Source organism: Panicum virgatum, chromosome 7N (assembly GCF_016808335.1).
Source record: "Panicum virgatum strain AP13 chromosome 7N, P.virgatum_v5, whole genome shotgun sequence".
NCBI classification, from domain to species: domain Eukaryota; kingdom Viridiplantae; phylum Streptophyta; class Magnoliopsida; order Poales; family Poaceae; genus Panicum; species Panicum virgatum.
In genome coordinates this window covers 9,887,676-9,907,559 of record NC_053151.1, presented here as the reverse complement: position 1 = coordinate 9,907,559, position 19,884 = coordinate 9,887,676, and positions in this window count along the sequence as shown.

Genomic DNA, 19,884 nt, shown 5'->3' with positions numbered 1-19,884 from the left:
TTCATCACACTTCCTTAGGTGAGATGGCCAGCGACTCACTACGAGGCCTTTAAAAAGAATCTCGTTGGTAAGGCGTAACCGCGAGAGTTAGGTCGGCGACGATGGGGCCCACCTCCGGGGGTACAAGCACAGGAGCGCAATCCAAGCACAGACCAAGCCGGAGGAGCAGGGACCATTGAAGCTTACTACTCTTGCCCCGCAGGTAAGTTACTCCAAACCAAAAAGATCTAGTTATTACGCCAAGTCTATCCCATTCTAGCCTTGTGGTAGCGCTGTTGTCCCAGGTTGTCGCTCTATGAACCGGTCCTTATGGAGAGTGGCCAACCAGGCAGTAAGCACCGTGCTGGCCCCCTAAACCATGTTTCTAAAAAAAACATCTTTTAACGAGAAGTGAGCCACTCAAGCCACACAGAGTGCCACTCTCAGAATTAAGTTCAAGTAAAACATTAATCAATTTAATTAAAAAGGACCAGAGTGTGTTATAGCGCAGCAACCTAGCACAACTAACCAAAATGCAACCCAAAGGTATATATAAAGGATATAAAGTGGCTAGGAAATCCTTATAGGCATACAGTATTAAAATGCAGTATGAAATTGTATTTAAAAGTGATGGGTTGTTCATGTTATACTTGCCTTCCTCGTACTGCTCTGGCTGCTGCTCAAAGTGCTCGGAAGACGGCTGCTCCGGGTACTGGTACTGGGGCTCCTCAGATGGATCAACGTCTACTCACGAACACATGGCCAAAACAATGCACAAAATAAGCATACAAGCAAATACTAACAAAAACTAAAGAACAGTACATCAACACATAAAAACAGCGCACTAAACTACTCTAATACTGTTCTACGCGTTACAACGATCGCGTGGATATAAAGAACGCTAAAAACGGAGCTAAAACACATTTTCTGGGCTAAAAACAAGTTCGAGGGGCTTATTTGTAAGAAAACTGAAGTTTCAGGGGGTTTTCTACAAAAACCAGGGACTGAACCGTAATTACTGGGTAGCTCTAAGGTCTAACTCGCAAAAACTACCTGTCTGGACTGCGGGTACAAAAACCAGGAAAGCCAGGGGCCTAAAAGCTAAAAACTGGGCCTGGTTAGAAATATTCTTGAGCAGGCTAGGACGGCGGGTTTATTTCAAGCAAGCTGGGGGGCTCTTTAGCAAAAGAGCGGGCCGAACCGTTATCTACAGATCACGACCGCAGGATTCAGATCTGGCGGTTTGGATTTGATCAACCTACGATCTAATCTGGAGCGTCGGTTTCGGATCGGACGGCCAGAGTGCCTCGCGGGCGACGGCGGCGGCGGAACGCCACCGGAGCTCGGTTTTCCGCGGCAGCGGCTCGCCGGAGACGCCCAATCCGGCGCTCCGGGGGTCAAAACCGAGCGGGCTTGGGTCGGGGAGGATCTACGCGTTATGCGTGATCCACCCGTGGCCTTTACTGGGCTCGGGGAGGTCTGTGGCGGAGGGCGCACCGGCGATGGCGGGTCAGCGCGGCGGAGGCTCGCCGGCGCGAGTGCGCTGGGCGACGCCAAGGGCCACAGGCTACGGCAAAAGGCGCAAAAGAAGGAGGGGTTTGGAGTGTAGCTCACCGAGGGCTTGGGCGGTCGGATTACGCAGCGCAGATGACCGGCGGCGAGCTCGGGCGGAGGCGCACGGACGGAGTTCGCGGTCCGGTCGCTGCAGCGATCTTCCGAGCCTCGGATCCTCTCCAATCGACGCACCAGGGTGCTGCGGCGGCGGAACAGGGTCAGGAAGGCTAGAGCATCACCGGAGGCAAGCTATTGCTCGGAGGCGGGCTTACCTGCGGCGGCGGATCTTGGCGAGGCGAGGCAGAGGGATGCGGCGGCGCTGGTGGTTCGGGCGTGGAGCTGTGGGCGAGATAGGGTGCAGAGGGGGGGTCCGGCTTGGACGTTTAAAGAGGCCGGGCGGAGATCGCGGCGGGGCGCAGCGGGATAAGGATCCCGGCGTCCTCGCCGGTGATCTCGGGCTCTGTTTCGCGGCGGGGAGGAAGGAAAGAGGGAGAGGGAGCCGCTGACGGGTGGGGTCCAGGTGTCGGTGAGAGGGGGTCTGACGAGCGGGGCCCAGCTGCAGGCGGTGAGGGCGGGCGAGCGCTGGGCTGGCGCGCGCGTTGGGCCCGCGGGGAGGCCGGCTGGGCCAGCGGAGCGAACTGGGCCGAGGGGGTGTGGGCCGCGCGGGAAGGGAGAGGGGGAAGTGGGCTTGGGCTGGGGTTTGCTGGGCTGGGTTTGAGGGTTTGGGTTTTCCTTTCTATTTCTCTTACTTTTCTAAATCTAATTCAAACAAAGTTTGAATTCAAATTTGAATTTGAATTCAAACCACACTCAAATAAAAGTATGCACCAGCATGAATGCAACAAAAATTTAAACCTATGATAAATTTTAATTAATTAAGGAACAAAAATTAGATTAAATGCCAACTAAACACAATCAACCTTAGAAATTTAAATAAAGCCAATTAAATTTATTAATAAATACTGAAATTTAAAATTAGGGTGTTACATACCCTACCCCCTTAAAGAAATCTCGTCCCGAGATTTAACTGGGCTGGCTAGCAAAGAGATCTGGATATGTCTTCTTTAACTCATCTTCTCGCTCCCAAGTAGCCTCAGCTTCACTGTGATGACTCCACTGAACTCTGCACATCTTGATGCGCTTGTTCCGAGTAACCCTCTCTGATGTCTCCAGAATCTTCACCGGATGCTCAGTATAAGTCAGATCTTCCTGAACATCGACCCCATCCAGTGGTGCCTGCTCCTCGGGTACTCGCAAACACCTCTTCAGCTGAGATATATGAAAGACATCATGAACTCCTGAGAGACTGAGAGGTAACTCCAAGCGATAAGCAACTTCGCCTTTCCGCTCTAGCACCTTGAATGGCCCCACATACCGAGGTGCTAACTTCCCTTTGACATTGAATCTGCGGATTCCTCTCATCGGAGACACCTTCAGGTACACATAATCACCAACACTGAAAGTCAGGTCTCTCCGTTTGCCATCAGCATAGCTCTTTTGCCTGCTCTGTGCAATCCTCAGATTTTCTCGCACAGCCTGAACCATCTGCTCTGCATCATCTATGATCTCAGGACCGAAGAGCTGCTTCTCACCAATCTGATCCCAATAGAGAGGAGTCCTGCATTTTCTGCCATACAATGCCTCGAAGGGTGACTTCTTTAGACTGGCCTGATAGCTGTTGTTATATGAGAACTCAGCAAATGACAGGCACTTATCCCAACTAGTACCATACTGAATAGCACAAGCTCTCAGCATATCCTCCAACACTTGGTTGGTTCTCTCTGTCTGCCCATCTGTCTGAGGGTGATAAGCCGTACTGAAACGCAGCTTCGTATCCAACGAATCATGGAGCTGCTCCCAGAACCGAGAAGTGAACTGAGACCCTCTGTCAGATATGATCTTCTTGGGCACACCATGCAAGCAGACAATCCGAGAGATATACAACTCTGCAAGTCTAGCACCGGAGTAAGTAGTGTTCACTGGTATGAAGTGAGCAACCTTCATCAATCGATCCACTACTACCCAAATGGAGTTGTACCCTTTCTGAGTACGAGGCAATCCAACAATGAAGTCCATAGTGATTTCCTCCCATTTCCACTCTGGAATCTTCAAAGGCTGCAATAGACCTGCTGGCCTCTGATGCTCAGCCTTGACACGCTGGCAGGTGTCACAAATAGCCACGTACTCTGCCACTGAACGCTTCATCCCATACCACCAGAAACGTTCCTTCAGATCATAATACATCTTCGTGCTGCCCGGATGAATAGAGTAAGCTGTATCATGGGCCTCACTCAGAATCAACTTCCGGAGATCCTTCACATCTGGAACACAGATCCGGTTCTTGTACCACAAGGTACCATGATCATCCTCTCTGAAATGTGGGGCCTTGCCCTTCTTGAGCAACTAACGAATCTCCTGCAGCTTCTCATCATCTTTCTGATGCTGCCTGATCTCTGCCTCTAGAGTCGGTACTGCCTCGAATGCTGCACTCGAAGTATGATGCAGGAGGCCCAGACTCAACTGCTCGAACTCCTCGCATAACTCTGGAGGCATCTGGAAAGCCACGGCCATGTTGACATAACTTCTTCTGCTCAAAGCATCTGCTACAACATTGGCCTTGCCCGGATGATAGTGAATCTCCAGATCATAGTCCTTGACCAACTCTAACCATCTTCTCTTCCGCATGTTCAGCTCATTCTGCGTGAAAATGTACTTGAGGCTCTTGTGATCAGTGTAGATATCACACCGCTGCCCATACAAGTAATGCCTCCAAATCTTCAGAGCATGCACAACTGCGGCTAACTCGAGATCATGAGTAGGATAATTCAGCTCATGCCGACGTAACTGCCGTGAAGCATAAGCTATCACTCTGCCCTCCTGCATCAGAACACACCCAAGACCATCCTTCGAAGCATCACAATATACCGTGAACCTCTTCGTCTGGTCTGGCAGAGTCAGGACTGGCGCCGTAGTCAACCTTTTCTTCAGCTCATCAAAGGCCATCTGACGCTCATCAGTCCATACAAAAGCCACATTCTTCTCCAGCAAAGAAGTCAAAGGCTTCGCGATCTTGGAGAAATTCTCGATGAACCTCCGATAATATCCAGCTAAGCCCAAGAAAGACCTGACTTCCTTCACTGTCTGCGGTGTCTCCCACTCGAGCACATCTTTCACCTTGCTCGGATCAACAGCAATGCCTCCCTGAGAGATAACATGACCGAGGAATGGCACCTCGTCAATCCAGAACTCGCACTTGCTGAACTTGGCATACAGCTGATGCTCTCTCAATCTCTGCAACACGAGCCTCAGATGCTCTTCATGCTCTTCCTCTGTCTTGGAGAAGATCAGAATATCATCAATAAAGATCACCACGAAAACATCCAGATAATCCATGAAGACCATGTTCATCAGATGCATGAAGTAAGCCGGGGCATTAGTCAAGCCGAAGGACATGACTGTATACTCATATAGCCCGTACTTGCAGGTGAATGCCGTCTTCGGAATGTCCCCAGGACGGATCCTCAGCTGAAAATAACCCGAACGAAGATCAATCTTCGAGAATATACGAGCACCTCGAAGCAGATCGAAGAGATCCTCAATACGGGGCAGTGGATGCTTGTTCTTGATGGTGACTGCATTCAGCTCCCGATAATCCACACACATCCTCTTCGAGCCATCCTTCTTATCTACCAGCAACAACGGAAAAGCCCAAGGAGAGAAGCTGCGACGGATATAGCCCTTGGCTAGCAACTCATCAATAGTCTTCTTTACTTCTTCATGCTCTATAGGTGCCATACGGTAGGGCCGCTTTGCAATAGGAGCTGTGCCAGGCAAGAGATCAATACAAAACTCAATGGCGCGTTCAGGCGGCATACCTGGCAGATCATCCGGAAAGACATCCGGGAATTCAGACACCACGCGAATACCGTCTGTGGGTCTAGCCTCCATATGGTGAAGAAATCCCGAAGGCTCTACTGCACTGATAACAACCTCTTGGCCACTGGAAGCAGATAGCAAGACTGTCCTCTGAGCACAATCTATCCGAACTCCCCATTTGGCCAGAGTCTCCATTCCCAGAATGACATCAATGCCCTTGGTGTCTAGCACCATCAGATCAGTACAGAACTCTACTCCCCTCAAAGAAACACTGACTCTCGGGCAGTAAGTGTGAGACCTCAACTGTCCTCCCGGTGAAGATACTAACAGGCACCTCTTTAATGTGCTAGTATGAATACCATGATGCTCGACAAAAGACTGAGTAATGAAGGAATGCGTAGCACCAGTATCAAAAAGCACTGTAGCTGGATATGAATTAACCATGAACGTACCAATAACCACGTTGGGAGCCTCGGCCGCTGACTCGGCCGTCACGTGGTTCACCCTGCCCTGTGCTGGCGCCCTGGGCTGAGCTGGGCGCCCCTACTGTCCCGCCTGCGCCTTCCGGGGGCAAGCGTTGGCGTAGTGCCCCGGCTGGCCGCAGTGAAAGCAGGTGCGAGGAGGTCCCTGAGCCTGCTGTGCCGGTGGAGCTGGTGGAGCACGAGCCGGAGGTGCCGGTAACCTCGGGCCCTGACCTGCCTGCTGCTGTCGAGGCGGGTACTGCTGCGGTGGCCTCTGCTGGTACTGCTGAGGAGGCCGGTACTGCTGCTGGTACGGCTGAGGCTGCTGGAGTCGTGGACGAGTGTTGCTGCCAGAAGCAACGGGGACAACCTTCCTCTTCTTGTCCTCCATCTCCAAGTGCTTACGCTCAGTGTTGAGCGCACTGTCAACCAGATGGTTGAAGTCATCGAAGCGGAGGTTGAGCAGCGCGTACTGGAGGTAGTCCTCAAGACCCTCCATGAAGTGCTCCTGCTTCTTGCGGTCATCCGCAACCTCGGCAGGGGCGTAGCGTGCCAGCTGAAGAAAGCGATCACGATACTCCGTGACCGACATAGTCCCCTGAATTCACAAAGACAGATAGATATCGGAAAATTAACTCAAGATTCATAAGGATAGAACAAGGGGGCTTTAGCTCAAAAGAAACCGCTGAATGATTATACTTAAGATTACCTGCTTCAGTGCAAGGAACTCCTTCTGCTTCATCTTCATAACGCCCGCGGGGACGTTGTGGCTACGGAAACGCTCCCTGAACTGGAGCCAAGTGAGAGACTCGCGGTCATGAACTGGGTGGGACTCCCACCAGTCCAAAGCTGCCCCTCGCAGCTGTCCTGCTGCGTACAAGACGCGCTCACGATCATCGCACTGGGCGATGTCCAGCTGACGCTCCACTGCACGGAGCCAGTCGTCAGCCTGAAGAGGGTCGGACGTGTGAGAGAACGTCGGCGGGTGACCCCTCAGGAACTCAGCACGCCTGTCGCGAGGCTGCGGCGGTGGAGGAGGCGGAGGCTGAGTGTGAGCGTGCTGAAGAGCCTGAACGGTGTTGTTCAGGGTAGCCATCATCTGCATCTGGAGCTGGAAGTACTGCTCCGGAGTCAAGGGCGGAGGCATCGGGATCCCGGTACCCTGGTTGTTCTGACCCTGCTGCTGGCCAGAACCGGAACCGGTGCTCCTGGTGTTCACCATCTGATTTGAACAAAAGATTTCACGAGTAAGGATATTGCAGGAATAAACTCAGATGGATATGATAACTCTTTGCGGAAAAAGACTCAGCCATGATAAAGTAGACAGGATAGAGTTGACTGTTTTACCCCCAACGATCTAACTCATTTTATTAATTAGTTAACTTTAACATCAGAGTGATTTTCTTTAAACAAATTTAAACTACTAAGCTATGCAATCAGTCAAAAATCCAAATCAAACATGTAGCATAATAACAAGCAGACAATTTTCACGACTTAGCCGAGTTTAACAATAGACTCGGCTAACACAATGCGTCGCAGAACGTGCTATCGTTTTATTATAAAAAGGTCACCTAGCTAACTCATGGTGGTCAGATGACTGATTCAGGCCAAAATCTACGAAAACTATTCTTCAGAGAGAGAAATCAAGGCAAGAAGGGTAAAAAGTCAAAGAAGTCAAGGGGTATAATAGTAAAATAGTTTCAGCAGACAAGGATTGGAGAGAAGAAGTCCTAAAACACGACCAGTTCTATCTAGGCTTCGTCCTATAGTCGATACGGCTCTGATACCACTCTGTAACACCCGGTTTATAAAAGAACATAAACCGAGCAATCATATACGTGCCAGGATCAAGTCACACGTATATACAACAGAATGAACAGTATATCATAGCACATATCACGAAAAAAGATATAATAAAGCGAATACGAATGTTATTTATTACATTAATGACAGAAATGTCTGATACAGCGGAAGCGAAGTACAAAATACGAATAAAGCTCTCCGAAGCTGAAGCAGGGCGCCACAGGGACGTCGACTGGGAGACGAAGCACCTAGAAGTCCTCGTAGTCCTGGTAGCGCTGGACGAACTCCCTCGTGTCGGCAGGAACTGAGCAGCAGTAGCGTAGCCAAGAGGAAAAAGTAGAGAAGAGGCAAGGCTGAGTACACAACTTGTACTCAACAAGTATAACACAAACTATGAGGCTCTAGGCTGGCTGACTCAACTGCATTAGCTTTTAAGTGTTGGCAAAATTTTATTTAAGCTATTTACTACGACTTGATGAATTACCATTAACCCAGTTACATAGTAATTAATCAAGTTTAGTCATGATACTACTGAGAACCAAAACCAAGACCAAGCCACCAAGGTAAACCCCGAGAAGCACCTCCCTCGTCGGAAGGAGATAACTTCACTAATCAAAAGGAGGATCTGGGCCGCTCATAACCGTGAGCACGGCTAGTATACCAGTTTTACACTCTGCAGAGGTTGCACATCTTTACCCACAAGTCGTGAGCTACGCCAGTTGTTCATCACACTTCCTTAGGTGAGATGGCCAGCGACTCACTACGAGGCCTTTAAAAAGAATCTCGTTGGTAAGGCGTAACCGCGAGAGTTAGGTCGGCGACGATGGGGCCCACCTCCGGGGGTACAAGCACAGGAGCGCAATCCAAGCACAGACCAAGCCGGAGGAGCAGGGACCATTGAAGCTTACTACTCTTGCCCCGCAGGTAAGTTACTCCAAACCAAAAAGATCTAGTTATTACGCCAAGTCTATCCCATTCTAGCCTTGTGGTAGCGCTGTTGTCCCAGGTTGTCGCTCTATGAACCGGTCCTTATGGAGAGTGGCCAACCAGGCAGTAAGCACCGTGCTGGCCCCCTAAACCATGTTTCTAAAAAAAAACATCTTTTAACGAGAAGTGAGCCACTCAAGCCACACAGAGTGCCACTCTCAGAATTAAGTTCAAGTAAAACATTAATCAATTTAATTAAAAAGGACCAGAGTGTGTTATAGCGCAGCAACCTAGCACAACTAACCAAAATGCAACCCAAAGGTATATATAAAGGATATAAAGTGGCTAGGAAATCCTTATAGGCATACAGTATTAAAATGCAGTATGAAATTGTATTTAAAAGTGATGGGTTGTTCATGTTATACTTGCCTTCCTCGTACTGCTCTGGCTGCTGCTCAAAGTGCTCGGAAGACGGCTGCTCCGGGTACTGGTACTGGGGCTCCTCAGATGGATCAACGTCTACTCACGAACACATGGCCAAAACAATGCACAAAATAAGCATACAAGCAAATACTAACAAAAACTAAAGAACAGTACATCAACACATAAAAACAGCGCACTAAACTACTCTAATATTGTTCTACGCGTTACAACGATCGCGTGGATATAAAGAACGCTAAAAACGGAGCTAAAACACATTTTCTGGGCTAAAAACAAGTTCGAGGGGCTTATTTGTAAGAAAACTGAAGTTTCAGGGGGTTTTCTACAAAAACCAGGGACTGAACCGTAATTATTGGGTAGCTCTATGGTCTAACTCGCAAAAACTACCTGTCTGGACTGCGGGTACAAAAACCAGGAAAGCCAGGGGCCTAAAAGCTAAAAACTGGGCCTGGTTAGAAATATTCTTGAGCAGGCTAGGACGGCGGGTTTATTTCAAGCAAGCTGGGGGGCTCTTTAGCAAAAGAGCGGGCCGAACCGTTATCTACAGATCACGACCGCAGGATTCAGATCTGGCGGTTTGAATTTGATCAACCTATGATCTAATCTGGAGCGTCGGTTTCGGATCGGACGGCCAGAGTGCCTCGCGGGCGACGGCGGCGGCGGAACGCCACCGGAGCTCGGTTTTCCGCGGCGGCGGCTCGCCGGAGACGCCCAATCCGGCGCTCCGGGGGTCAAAACCGAGTGGGCTTGGGTCGGGGAGGATCTACGCGTTATGCGTGATCCACCCGTGGCCTTTACTGGGCTCGGGGAGGTCTGTGGCGGAGGGCGCACCGGCGATGGCGGGTCAGCGCGGCGGAGGCTCGCCGGCGCGAGCGCGCTGGGCGACGCCAAGGGCCACAGGCTACGGCAAAAGGCGCAAAAGAAGGAGGGGTTTGGAGTGTAGCTCACCGAGGGCTTGGGCGGTCGGATTACGTAGCGCAGATGACCGGCGGCGAGCTCGGGCGGAGGCGCACGGACGGAGTTCGCGGTCCGGTCGCTGCAGCGATCTTCCGAGCCTCGGATCCTCTCCAATCGACGCACCAGGGTGCTGCGGCGGCGGAACAGGGTCAGGAAGGCTAGAGCATCACCGGAGGCAAGCTATTGCTCGGAGGCGGGCTTACCTGCGGCGGCGGATCTTGGCGAGGCGAGGCAGAGGGATGCGGCGGCGCTGGTGGTTCGGGCGTGGAGCTGTGGGCGAGATAGGGTGCAGAGGGGGGGGGGTCCGGCTTGGACGTTTAAAGAGGCCGGGCGGAGATCGCGGCGGGGCGCAGCGGGATAAGGATCCCGGCGTCCTCGCCGGTGATCTCGGGCTCTGTTTCGCGGCGGGGAGGAAGGAAAGAGGGAGAGGGAGCCGCTGACGGGTGGGGTCCAGGCGTCGGTGAAAGGGGGTCTGACGAGCGGGGCCCAGCTGCAGGCGGTGAGGGCGGGCGAGCGCTGGGCTGGCGCGCGCGTTGGGCCCGCGGGGAGGCCGGCTGGGCCAGCGGAGCGAACTGGGCCGAGGGGGTGTGGGCCGCGCGGGAAGGGAGAGGGGGAAGTGGGCTTGGGCTGGGGTTTGCTGGGCTGGGTTTGAGGGTTTGGGTTTTCCTTTCTATTTCTCTTACTTTTCTAAATCTAATTCAAACAAAGTTTGAATTCAAATTTGAATTTGAATTCAAACCACACTCAAATAAAAGTATGCACCAGCATGAATGCAACAAAAATTTAAACCTATGATAAATTTTAATTAATTAAGGAACAAAAATTAGATTAAATGCCAACTAAACACAATCAACCTTAGAAATTTAAATAAAGCCAATTAAATTTATTAATAAATACTGAAATTTAAAATTAGGGTGTTACAAGGAGCCAAAGCAGCCATGTCATGTATCGTTAGCGTCATCCGAGACCAATAGCACAAGCAAGGTAGCCTTGGTGGACTTGGCCATTGAGACCATTACCACGAGGCAACACCGATTGGCTATAATGCCATCGCATCACACCCAAAGGGTGGACGCAACGAAGGCAACTTGTAGCGAATGCAACTTTCCAAGGAACGGGTAGTAGCACGCAAGCACTTTTTAAGGGTTGGGCATGATTCCCACAAGACTGAAGGGACACAGGCGCCGAGAGTCAGCCGCACAAGGACGGGGGGGGCCACCCGGCAGTCACAGGTCCAAGACATCTCATGCGCCAGCTGATACATGACGGCCAAGCCATCCAAAGCATCAATCCGTGCAATGCACAACGAGTCTACTTGTGAGGAGGGCAGCCAACGGACCACTGAGCGCGATAACGAACAATATCCATCCCACAGTTAACCAGATTCGGTCGAATAATGACCAGCCTTAGCCAACCAGTGCAAATTTCTGAAGCTCGAGGACTGAGTTCAAAGGCATGCAAACCGAAGCATCGGAATCCTCAAGCCCGAACACAGGAAACGAGAGCAAGCCATTGCCGAGGCCAGTCTGCGAGTCCCCCTTGCCCGATCTTGAGAAATGAGTTCAAAGCCAACATGCCCAAACAGTCGGAATCCCCGAGCAACCGAAATCCATTCCGGCTTAGCCTTAGCAAGCCCCTAAACCACCTTGTCCGTTGGTGCAGTACTGCGAGGCCTGGGAAATGAGTTCAAAGTCACATGACCACACATCGGAATCCCCAAGCCCGGACACAGGAAACGAGAGCAAGCCATTGCCGAGACCAGTCTGCGAGCTCCCTTTGCCCGTTCTTGAGAAATGAGTTCAAAGCCACATGACCAAACGGTCGAAATCCCCAAAAGCACACGAAGCCCACACCACCCTCCCGAAGTCAGCCTGGCCGAAAACCACGAAGTGGCCGGCCGTCACCAACCGCACTGTGGTTTGGGGGGTATGGCTAGGAGCACCCGAAACACATGGTCGGACATTGTTTCCCAAGTACCCATTCACCGCATCGACTCCCCCTACTATACCCGGGGGCATCCACCCCACCCAAAAGTTCTGGGAATTTTTCAGCCTTCTGGGCGCACAGTTTTGGAGGTTTGCCTGGAAGGCCTGTGATAGGGCGAGATAACATGGCTGGGCTCAAAAACTGGGCTGTTTTCAGTTTCGGGTCACATGAGAGTTCGGAAACTCAGCCCCCGTCACCTCCGGAGGCTGATTTTGTTCGTTCTTGAGCCGTTTTGTCTATAATGAACCTGATTCCATGTTCTATGACCGTTTTGGTCCGGTCCCAATTTTTTGCCAAGGGGTCATACCGAATGGCCTTTTGGCCTATGTTTTCGCATCCCGTGCCCTATGGCACATGTTTCTTGACCGTTTCCATTCCGACATGAACCGTTTGCACCGGGTGGAACGTGGTTCCATGTGTGGGTGCCGTGTATAACCTGTTCCACCGAATTTGGGTGTTTTGGTCCGATCCCACATTTTTGCCAAGGGGTCAAACCGAATGGCTGTTCGGCCTATGTTTTCGCCTCCCGTGACCTATGGCACACATTTCTCGACCGTTTCCACTCCGACATGAACCGTTTGCACCGGGTTGAATGTGGTTCCATGTGTGGGTGCTGTGTATAACCTTTTCCACCAAATTTGGGTGTTTTGGTCCGATCCCAATTTTTTACCAAGGGGTCATACCGAATGGCCGTTCGGCCTATGTTTTCGCCTCCAGTGACCTATGGCACACGTTTCTCGACCGTTTCCATTATGACATGAACCGTTTGCACCGGGTTGAACATGGTTACATGTAGAACCTTTTCCACCAAATTCGGCCATTTCCCTTCCAGACAGCCATTGGCCCGTATTTGGCCTCCGGTGAGCTATAGCACACGATTGCGGGCAGAATTTCACCCGAGGTCATTTTCATCCCTCCATGATCCGCTTGCACCTCTATGAAGATGGTACATGTGGGTGTTGTTCCTATCACTCTCCTCAAGAAACATCTGTTTTCATTTGTGGGCACCTGGCACAAATTTTTTGGTCTTCTTTGCCGTATTCAACTGTTATCACGTCATCCGTTCCTTTTTTCAGCCATACTTGGATGCTTGATCTGGTCATTGGCGTGTCTGCTTATGGACATGGTCACTTGTGCATGCGTCATAATGGCCTTAAACATGGGTAACATTATTCATCCAAGGCACTTAGCTAGGTGAATCCTTGTGTTGTTTTTTGCCTTGTATTCCCCTCCTCCTTCACTCTGGCTTGCTCGTAATATCTTTGACCATCGTAGCGAGTCCGAGCCTGAAGATGTGAATGGGGGTGGAGGGGGGAGGGACGAATCCATGCGACGCGGTGCTGGATCTCAGTGGATCGTGGCAGCAAGGCCACTCTGCCACTTACAATACCCCATCGCGTATTTAAGTCGTCTGCAAAGGATTCAGCCCGCCGCCCGTGTGGAAGAGAGCTTCGAGGCGGCCTACCACGGCTCATCGGCCGGGCAGGCTGAGCCAATGGCACGGGCCCTTGGGGCGCAAACGCCCTAATGTGGGTCGGGGCAAGCGGCGGGCACAGGCGCCGGTTGCTGGCTTGAATTCTGACTTAGAGGCGTTCAGTCATAATGCGACACACGGTAGCTTCGCGCCACTAGCTTTTCAACCAAGCGCGATGACTTATTGTGTGAATCAACGGTTCCTCTCATACTAGGTTGAATTACTATCGCGGCACGATCATCAGTAGGGTAAAACTAACCTGTCTCACGACGGTCTAAACCCAGCTCACGTTCCCTATTGGTGGGTGAACAATCCAACGCTTGGTGAATTCTGCTTCACAATGATAGGAAGAGCCGACATCGAAGGATCAAAAAGCAACGTCACTATGAACGCTTGGCTACCACAAGCCAGTTATCCCTGTGGTAACTTTTCTGACACCTCTAGCTTCAAACTGCCAAGGTCTAAAGGATCGATAGGCCACGCTTTCACAGTTCGTATTAGTACTGGAAATCAGAATCAAATGAGCTTTAACCCTTTTGTTCCACACGAGATTTCTATTCTCGTTGAGCTCATCTTAGGACACTTGCGTTATCTTTTAACATATGTGCCACCCCAGCCAATCTCCCCACATGACAATGTCTTCCACCCGGACCCAGCAGAGCTAGGCCTTGGAGCCAAAAGGAGGGGCAATGCCCCGCTTCCGACCCACGAAATAAGTAAAACAAGTCATAGTAAACCAAAGTCTAGTTGAAGCCAAGGGGAAAATATGGAACTTTGCACATGAAATGACAAGGGCTTAAACTCTAAATTTCAAAGTTTCAATTAGGAAAAATACTTTAATTGGGCTTAAAATCAAAATTCAAACTATTGCTCAAATGAACTTTTGCCCAAAACAAAAGTTGTTGAGTTCAGCTAGACAAATAATTTTTATGTTCAGAGATTTTCAAGTTGTTATACAAAAATTTAAGAAATTTTTTGAAAAACAATGTGTATAGGGTAGTTCCCGTTTGAATTGAAGTTTGAATTTATAACATTCAAACGGAGCCTCAAATGAAAAAGTGTCTGAAACAAAAGTTGTAGGTTTTGAAATTTTGAACAACTTTGGTTTTCAAAATTTTTTGAGCTTCCACTGAAAATCTGGAGAAAAATCAAAGTCAAAGGCGCTAACCAAAATTTGACTTCCTCTCTCACTCTCTCTCCTCCCTCCCTTTTTCTCCTCATTGTGCACGCCGGCGCCAGAGCGAGCAGAGCTCGCCGGCCGTGTGGCCAGCGAGCCTTGCGCTCGCGCTTGAGCACGCCAGCATGTCCCCGACCGGCCGCACCCCGTCCCCTCACCGTCATGTCGCTCGCCCCACGCACCCAGCATTCCCACGCGCGGCCGGCGGCCTCGCCGCGCCACGGTCGGCCACTCCCGCCGGCGCCGCGCCTTCTCCTCCCCCGCGCTACCCGGGCCCCGCTCTCCTCTCCATTCATTCCGCCCAGTCTCGCTCTCACTCTCCCCCTGCACTCCACCTCCGCCCAGCGCCGTGCCGAGCCTTCCCTGAGCTCAGATCCCACGCCGTCGTGCCATCCTTGCACCTCCTTCTCCCGCTCAGCACACCCCGGCCCTCACTCCTGCACCTACTCACGCGTGTACACACGCCTGCACCTCCTTCTCCCGCTCAGCACACCCGCAGCCCACGCAGAGCCTCGCCAATGCCGGCGAGCTCGCGCCACCACCTCCCTAAACGCCGAGCTGAGCCCCACTGCAGAGCACCCTCCTCCGGCCAACCCAGAGCCCATCCAACCCTCTAAGTCAACTTCTCACCCCTCCCTGCAGCTCCACAGCCCAAGAAACTTCCCCTTTCCACCGGAATCGAACCTCCAGTGCCGGACTTACAAGCCGCCGCCGTGAACTCCCTGGTACGCTCGCTGAGCTCCCACGCCCGACCCTATTCACCTCGATCCAACCCTGCCACGAGCTTCACCTCACCGCACTGTAGCTTTCAGGCCCTGCCGTCCCCGCCGAACGTCGCCGGAGCACCGCGCCACCGTAGCGACCTCGCTGCCATCCCTGTTCGTCGTCGACCCGCCACTACAGGCCACCCTAGCTTGAGCCCCGACCACCACAAGGTAGCTCTCGAGGCCCTGATGCCGATAGGCTAGACCCCGCCGCCGGCGAGCCTTCCCTCGCCGGGAATCGGCCGGAACGTCGCCGCCCTGTTCTGTCCACGGCGAAGGACCCGATCGTGGGCCTTTTACTTTGTCCAAGGGGTCCTCTGCAAGATTCTAGGGGCCCCTTCGTAAAGTTTTCTTTAAGTTTTGTTTTAAAAATAGTGAACGTGAATATTCGATATAAAATCATAGAAAAATCAAAAAAATGCAAATCCAAATGTTTTGAGTTCCTAGAGTGTAGATCTACAACTTTTGTTACATAAAGTTTTTTATTTGATCACTGGATCTTGATCTAGATTAAATACAAGTTTAATGGGTGTTTAATTAGATCTCTAGTACTGTCCTTTGGCCGGCATCCATAATTGGCCAGTAGGTTACACATCTAAAGATGAGCACTCTGTAAAAGTTTGAGGCCCAGAATTGCTTCCTACCTATAGGTTTTGTTTAACTCTTATTTTATACCTAGTTTAATGGATCTATTTATATCTCTGTTAATACTGCGCTTATGTACTTGAAATTTTTTACTGAATATCTATTGTGATGCATGTACGCTACAGAAAAAGTTTGGTAATTTTTGGTTAAGCAAATCTGGTCCAACCTATTTATAGCTTGGACAAACACACAAAATCAAAATATATTGTTAACGATCTTAGAAAAATCCAAGTTAATTCCTGTGACCTCTAGTTAGTGTTAGAAACCTGTTAGAAATGTTTGGACCCCTACAACTAATCAGAACTACTTGTATATTTTAGTTTTGCCATATGCTTAAAGGAATTGTGTAATTTTTCATGCCCAATAGGAAAATCCTTTAATGCTGAAATTTTTACTGTAGTCTGGGTACATATTTTCACACATACAATAAAATTTTCGAGGCCAGTAATTAAGTCAAACTCTCATTATGATTTTAGTTTGGTTTAATAGGCTACAATTTATTTTATTTTTCATAATTATTATACTGCACCAAATGGGTTGAAATTTTTACAGTAAATCCATGTTTAAGTAGGGCACCTTGTGTTAAGTTTTCATGACCAGAAAAGATGTAGAAGTCAAGTTGCACATTTAACCAAATTAATACAATTAAATTCAATAATAACCTCTATAATTAATTAAAGAGTTAAAGAAAACAAACCCAGCTCATTTTTGTGAGTTAAATCAGATTTAATTATACCCTATAAATGATTGCCCAGTAAGAAAAAGAAATGAGGTAACTCACTCTCAACTAAGGGTACGCTTCGTAACACGATAGGGAAGGGATAAATGCTAAGACAACGAAATGACACATTCTTCTGCATTCATGTAGACTCGATGACACTCGCTGACGGCAACTATGAGCTAGTGCCGGCCAGCGAAGAGGAGAACCGCGATGTTCACGTTGCGTGGACCGAGGCTACCGAAGATACGGGCCAACGTCCAGAAGTTTTCGCTCGCGAACTCGGAGCATCACCTACTAATTTTAACTTTATGCAGATTACCATTATATATATATATCTTTCTTGTGCATTTATGTTATAGGTTTTGTTTGGAACCCTAGTTGCATAATTCTAGGTACCGATGAGGTGAATCTAGTATGTGTCAGCCGCTAGTTGCTATGCTAATATTCCGGTAGAAGTCAAGTGATTTCCTGTCACTCGTGAGCTTATAGGAGTTGTATGCCTACTACATGCTGCAATCATAAGGTCTGCGGGCGGGGCGATGTTATTTGTAGATGCCCCGTCGGTATAGAGAAAATGGTTAAGGCCGCAGTGTGTGATAGTGGTTGTTAAGCGTTTGAACGTACTAGCCACATACCGAGAAATATGGTAATCGGTAAGCTTAAGTACTTGATCCGCCCGGCAAGTGGACACGCTACCACCATCTCTGAACTGGGTTCACATGCGCGCACATACGGGTGCAGAGTCTTCGTACTCTGTAGTCGCGGATGGTGGCCCTGATCCACGACCCGGAAAGAATGGGAAAATATTGCACGTGTGACTCTGGGAGTAACCACGTGATGTGTGCGCTAGGTTTGCCTTGCAAGGTTAAGAAACTCGATTTGAATCGTCCGCTTCTCGCGGCTAATGGGACTGCTGAACACTTCTGTCACATAGAGTAAGAAGTGGAAGATAATGATGATGAAAATGTTGGATGATGGAAATAATTATTTGTATCACTATGAATGCTTAGATAGGTGCTCATCTAGACTGGTTAAGCTATACTTGAGTCTGAAAGCTAAAAGTTGAAAGTAGGGTTTCACTATTAGTCGCTTTTCGGCAAAACCAACCCCACTCGCCAAAAGCCTTGCATGTCTAGTTAAGAGGGCTAAATATACCCATAGTCGGGTAAGCCTTGCTGAGTATTAGTATACTCAGGCTTACTTGTGGCTCAATTTGTGTTTCCAGGGGATATGTTTAGTGAGCAGATTGCGGGTGTGACTTGACCGCGCAAGCTACCGCCCGGATGGACCGTGGAGTGGAACCCATCTCCGGCCGATGAAGAAGATACAGAGTGATGTCATATGCGGGCTTCATCATGACATTTGTATCATCGTTAGTCGTAGTTGTTTACTTTTCTGCTGCACTAAAACTACTTTAAATTTGAACCTGATCTGTAATATTTGAACTTGGAGAATCTGTCATGCACTCATCCTTGTGAAATGGTGTACTCTCTGGACTCGCCTTCGTGTGAGTTTTATGTTGCTTTATTCGGTCCTGAATTACGTGGTTTTATCAGGAGTTTACCCGACTGGACTGCCTGGTCAAATCAGGCAGTTCTGCCACAGTTGGTACCAGAGCTATAAAGCATATACCAGAGTAGACGGCAACCCTTTCCTAAGGGATTTCACCACACAAAGCTTTTCCGAAGTAGGTTGGTGCGTTAAGGAATGTGCTAGATCGTAAAGCCCTAGGGTGAGTACGTAATTATGGGTAGTACATAATAGGTGGCTGTTTAAGTATGGTTATTATTAACTGACTTCCACCATATTCATTCAGTACTTTAGATTTCTGTAACGACGCACCTACGCCAAGGTAAGACGGTAAGGATCCTCAGTCAACTAAGATAGCTTGACCTTCTCGTCGGTGATGCGAACCGAACACTGTCCTCAAGCAGTGGCTTACTTGAGGTGCTGCCAGTATAACCACCATCAGTTGGTTATACTGGGAGTAAAATTATGCTCAGTCAACTGAGGGAGTTTGACCTTTCCGTTGGTGATGCGAACCGAACGCTGTCCTCAAGCAGTGGCTTACTTGAGGTGCTGCCAATGTACCAACTATTAGTTGGTTATATTGGGAGTAAAGTTACCGTGAATACGATTAGCGTATGAGCGCTGTCCATGCAGTGTTGAACGCATGGATGCCGCTTCTACAGTGAGCGGTAATGTATGGGGACGCTTTCATAAGTGCTGGCATGAAAGGTTCAATGAATATATATATATATATATATATATATATATGCTGTCAATCTTCTACAAGTACACTAACCGCGCTTACGTAGACTTAAAATCGGCTAGAAATCAACTAGATATATATAGGGAGAGCCGTACATTTGTGCCATGCCACTGGCGCTGCGCTTATGATAGGAGAAAAGGTTCGGCAGGAAGGAGGGGAGATAGTTGCCGGCTTGCTGGGAATGGATTGGAATGGACAGCCTAAACCCTATTGATGGACTACCCTCTCAAATCCAGCCTACTAAAACTGATGTGACCTTAAGCTATCTCCAACCATTCCTCCCATCCAACTCCCTCTACATGTACTTTTTAATATATTTTATTATCTCCCCCTAAAAGATTCCTCCCCTATAAATCCTCCTCTCCAACCATTCCCCCTATCCACTCCCCCTATACTAACTACCATCCATTTTTTATTTATTTTCACTCAAATTCCAACAGAACATATTTGAACGGTACGCGAACCGTATTTGTACAATGAACAGTGCATTTGCGATTCGTCCAGAATCAGTGGACGAATATATGGTTTGGCCGAACTAATAAATTTTTTAAAAATCGTTATGCAAGTTTAAATTTTGTTATATAACTCGGTGGACAATACGTGAACGGTATGCGCACGATAAGAAATGCTCAATGAGAAAAGCTAAGTATGGAAGAGTATTTACATTCCCAGTTACCCATGTCATACCTCATTCCAGAATTGTAGCAAAAAACAAAATTTTCAGATACAAGAGATTCAACAAAGTTCCATAGAAATGATCGTACATAGTTACAGACATGATAGATATCAACCAACGCTGCTCACAGCAACATTATACCACGATATATCATATCAAACAAGATAAAAA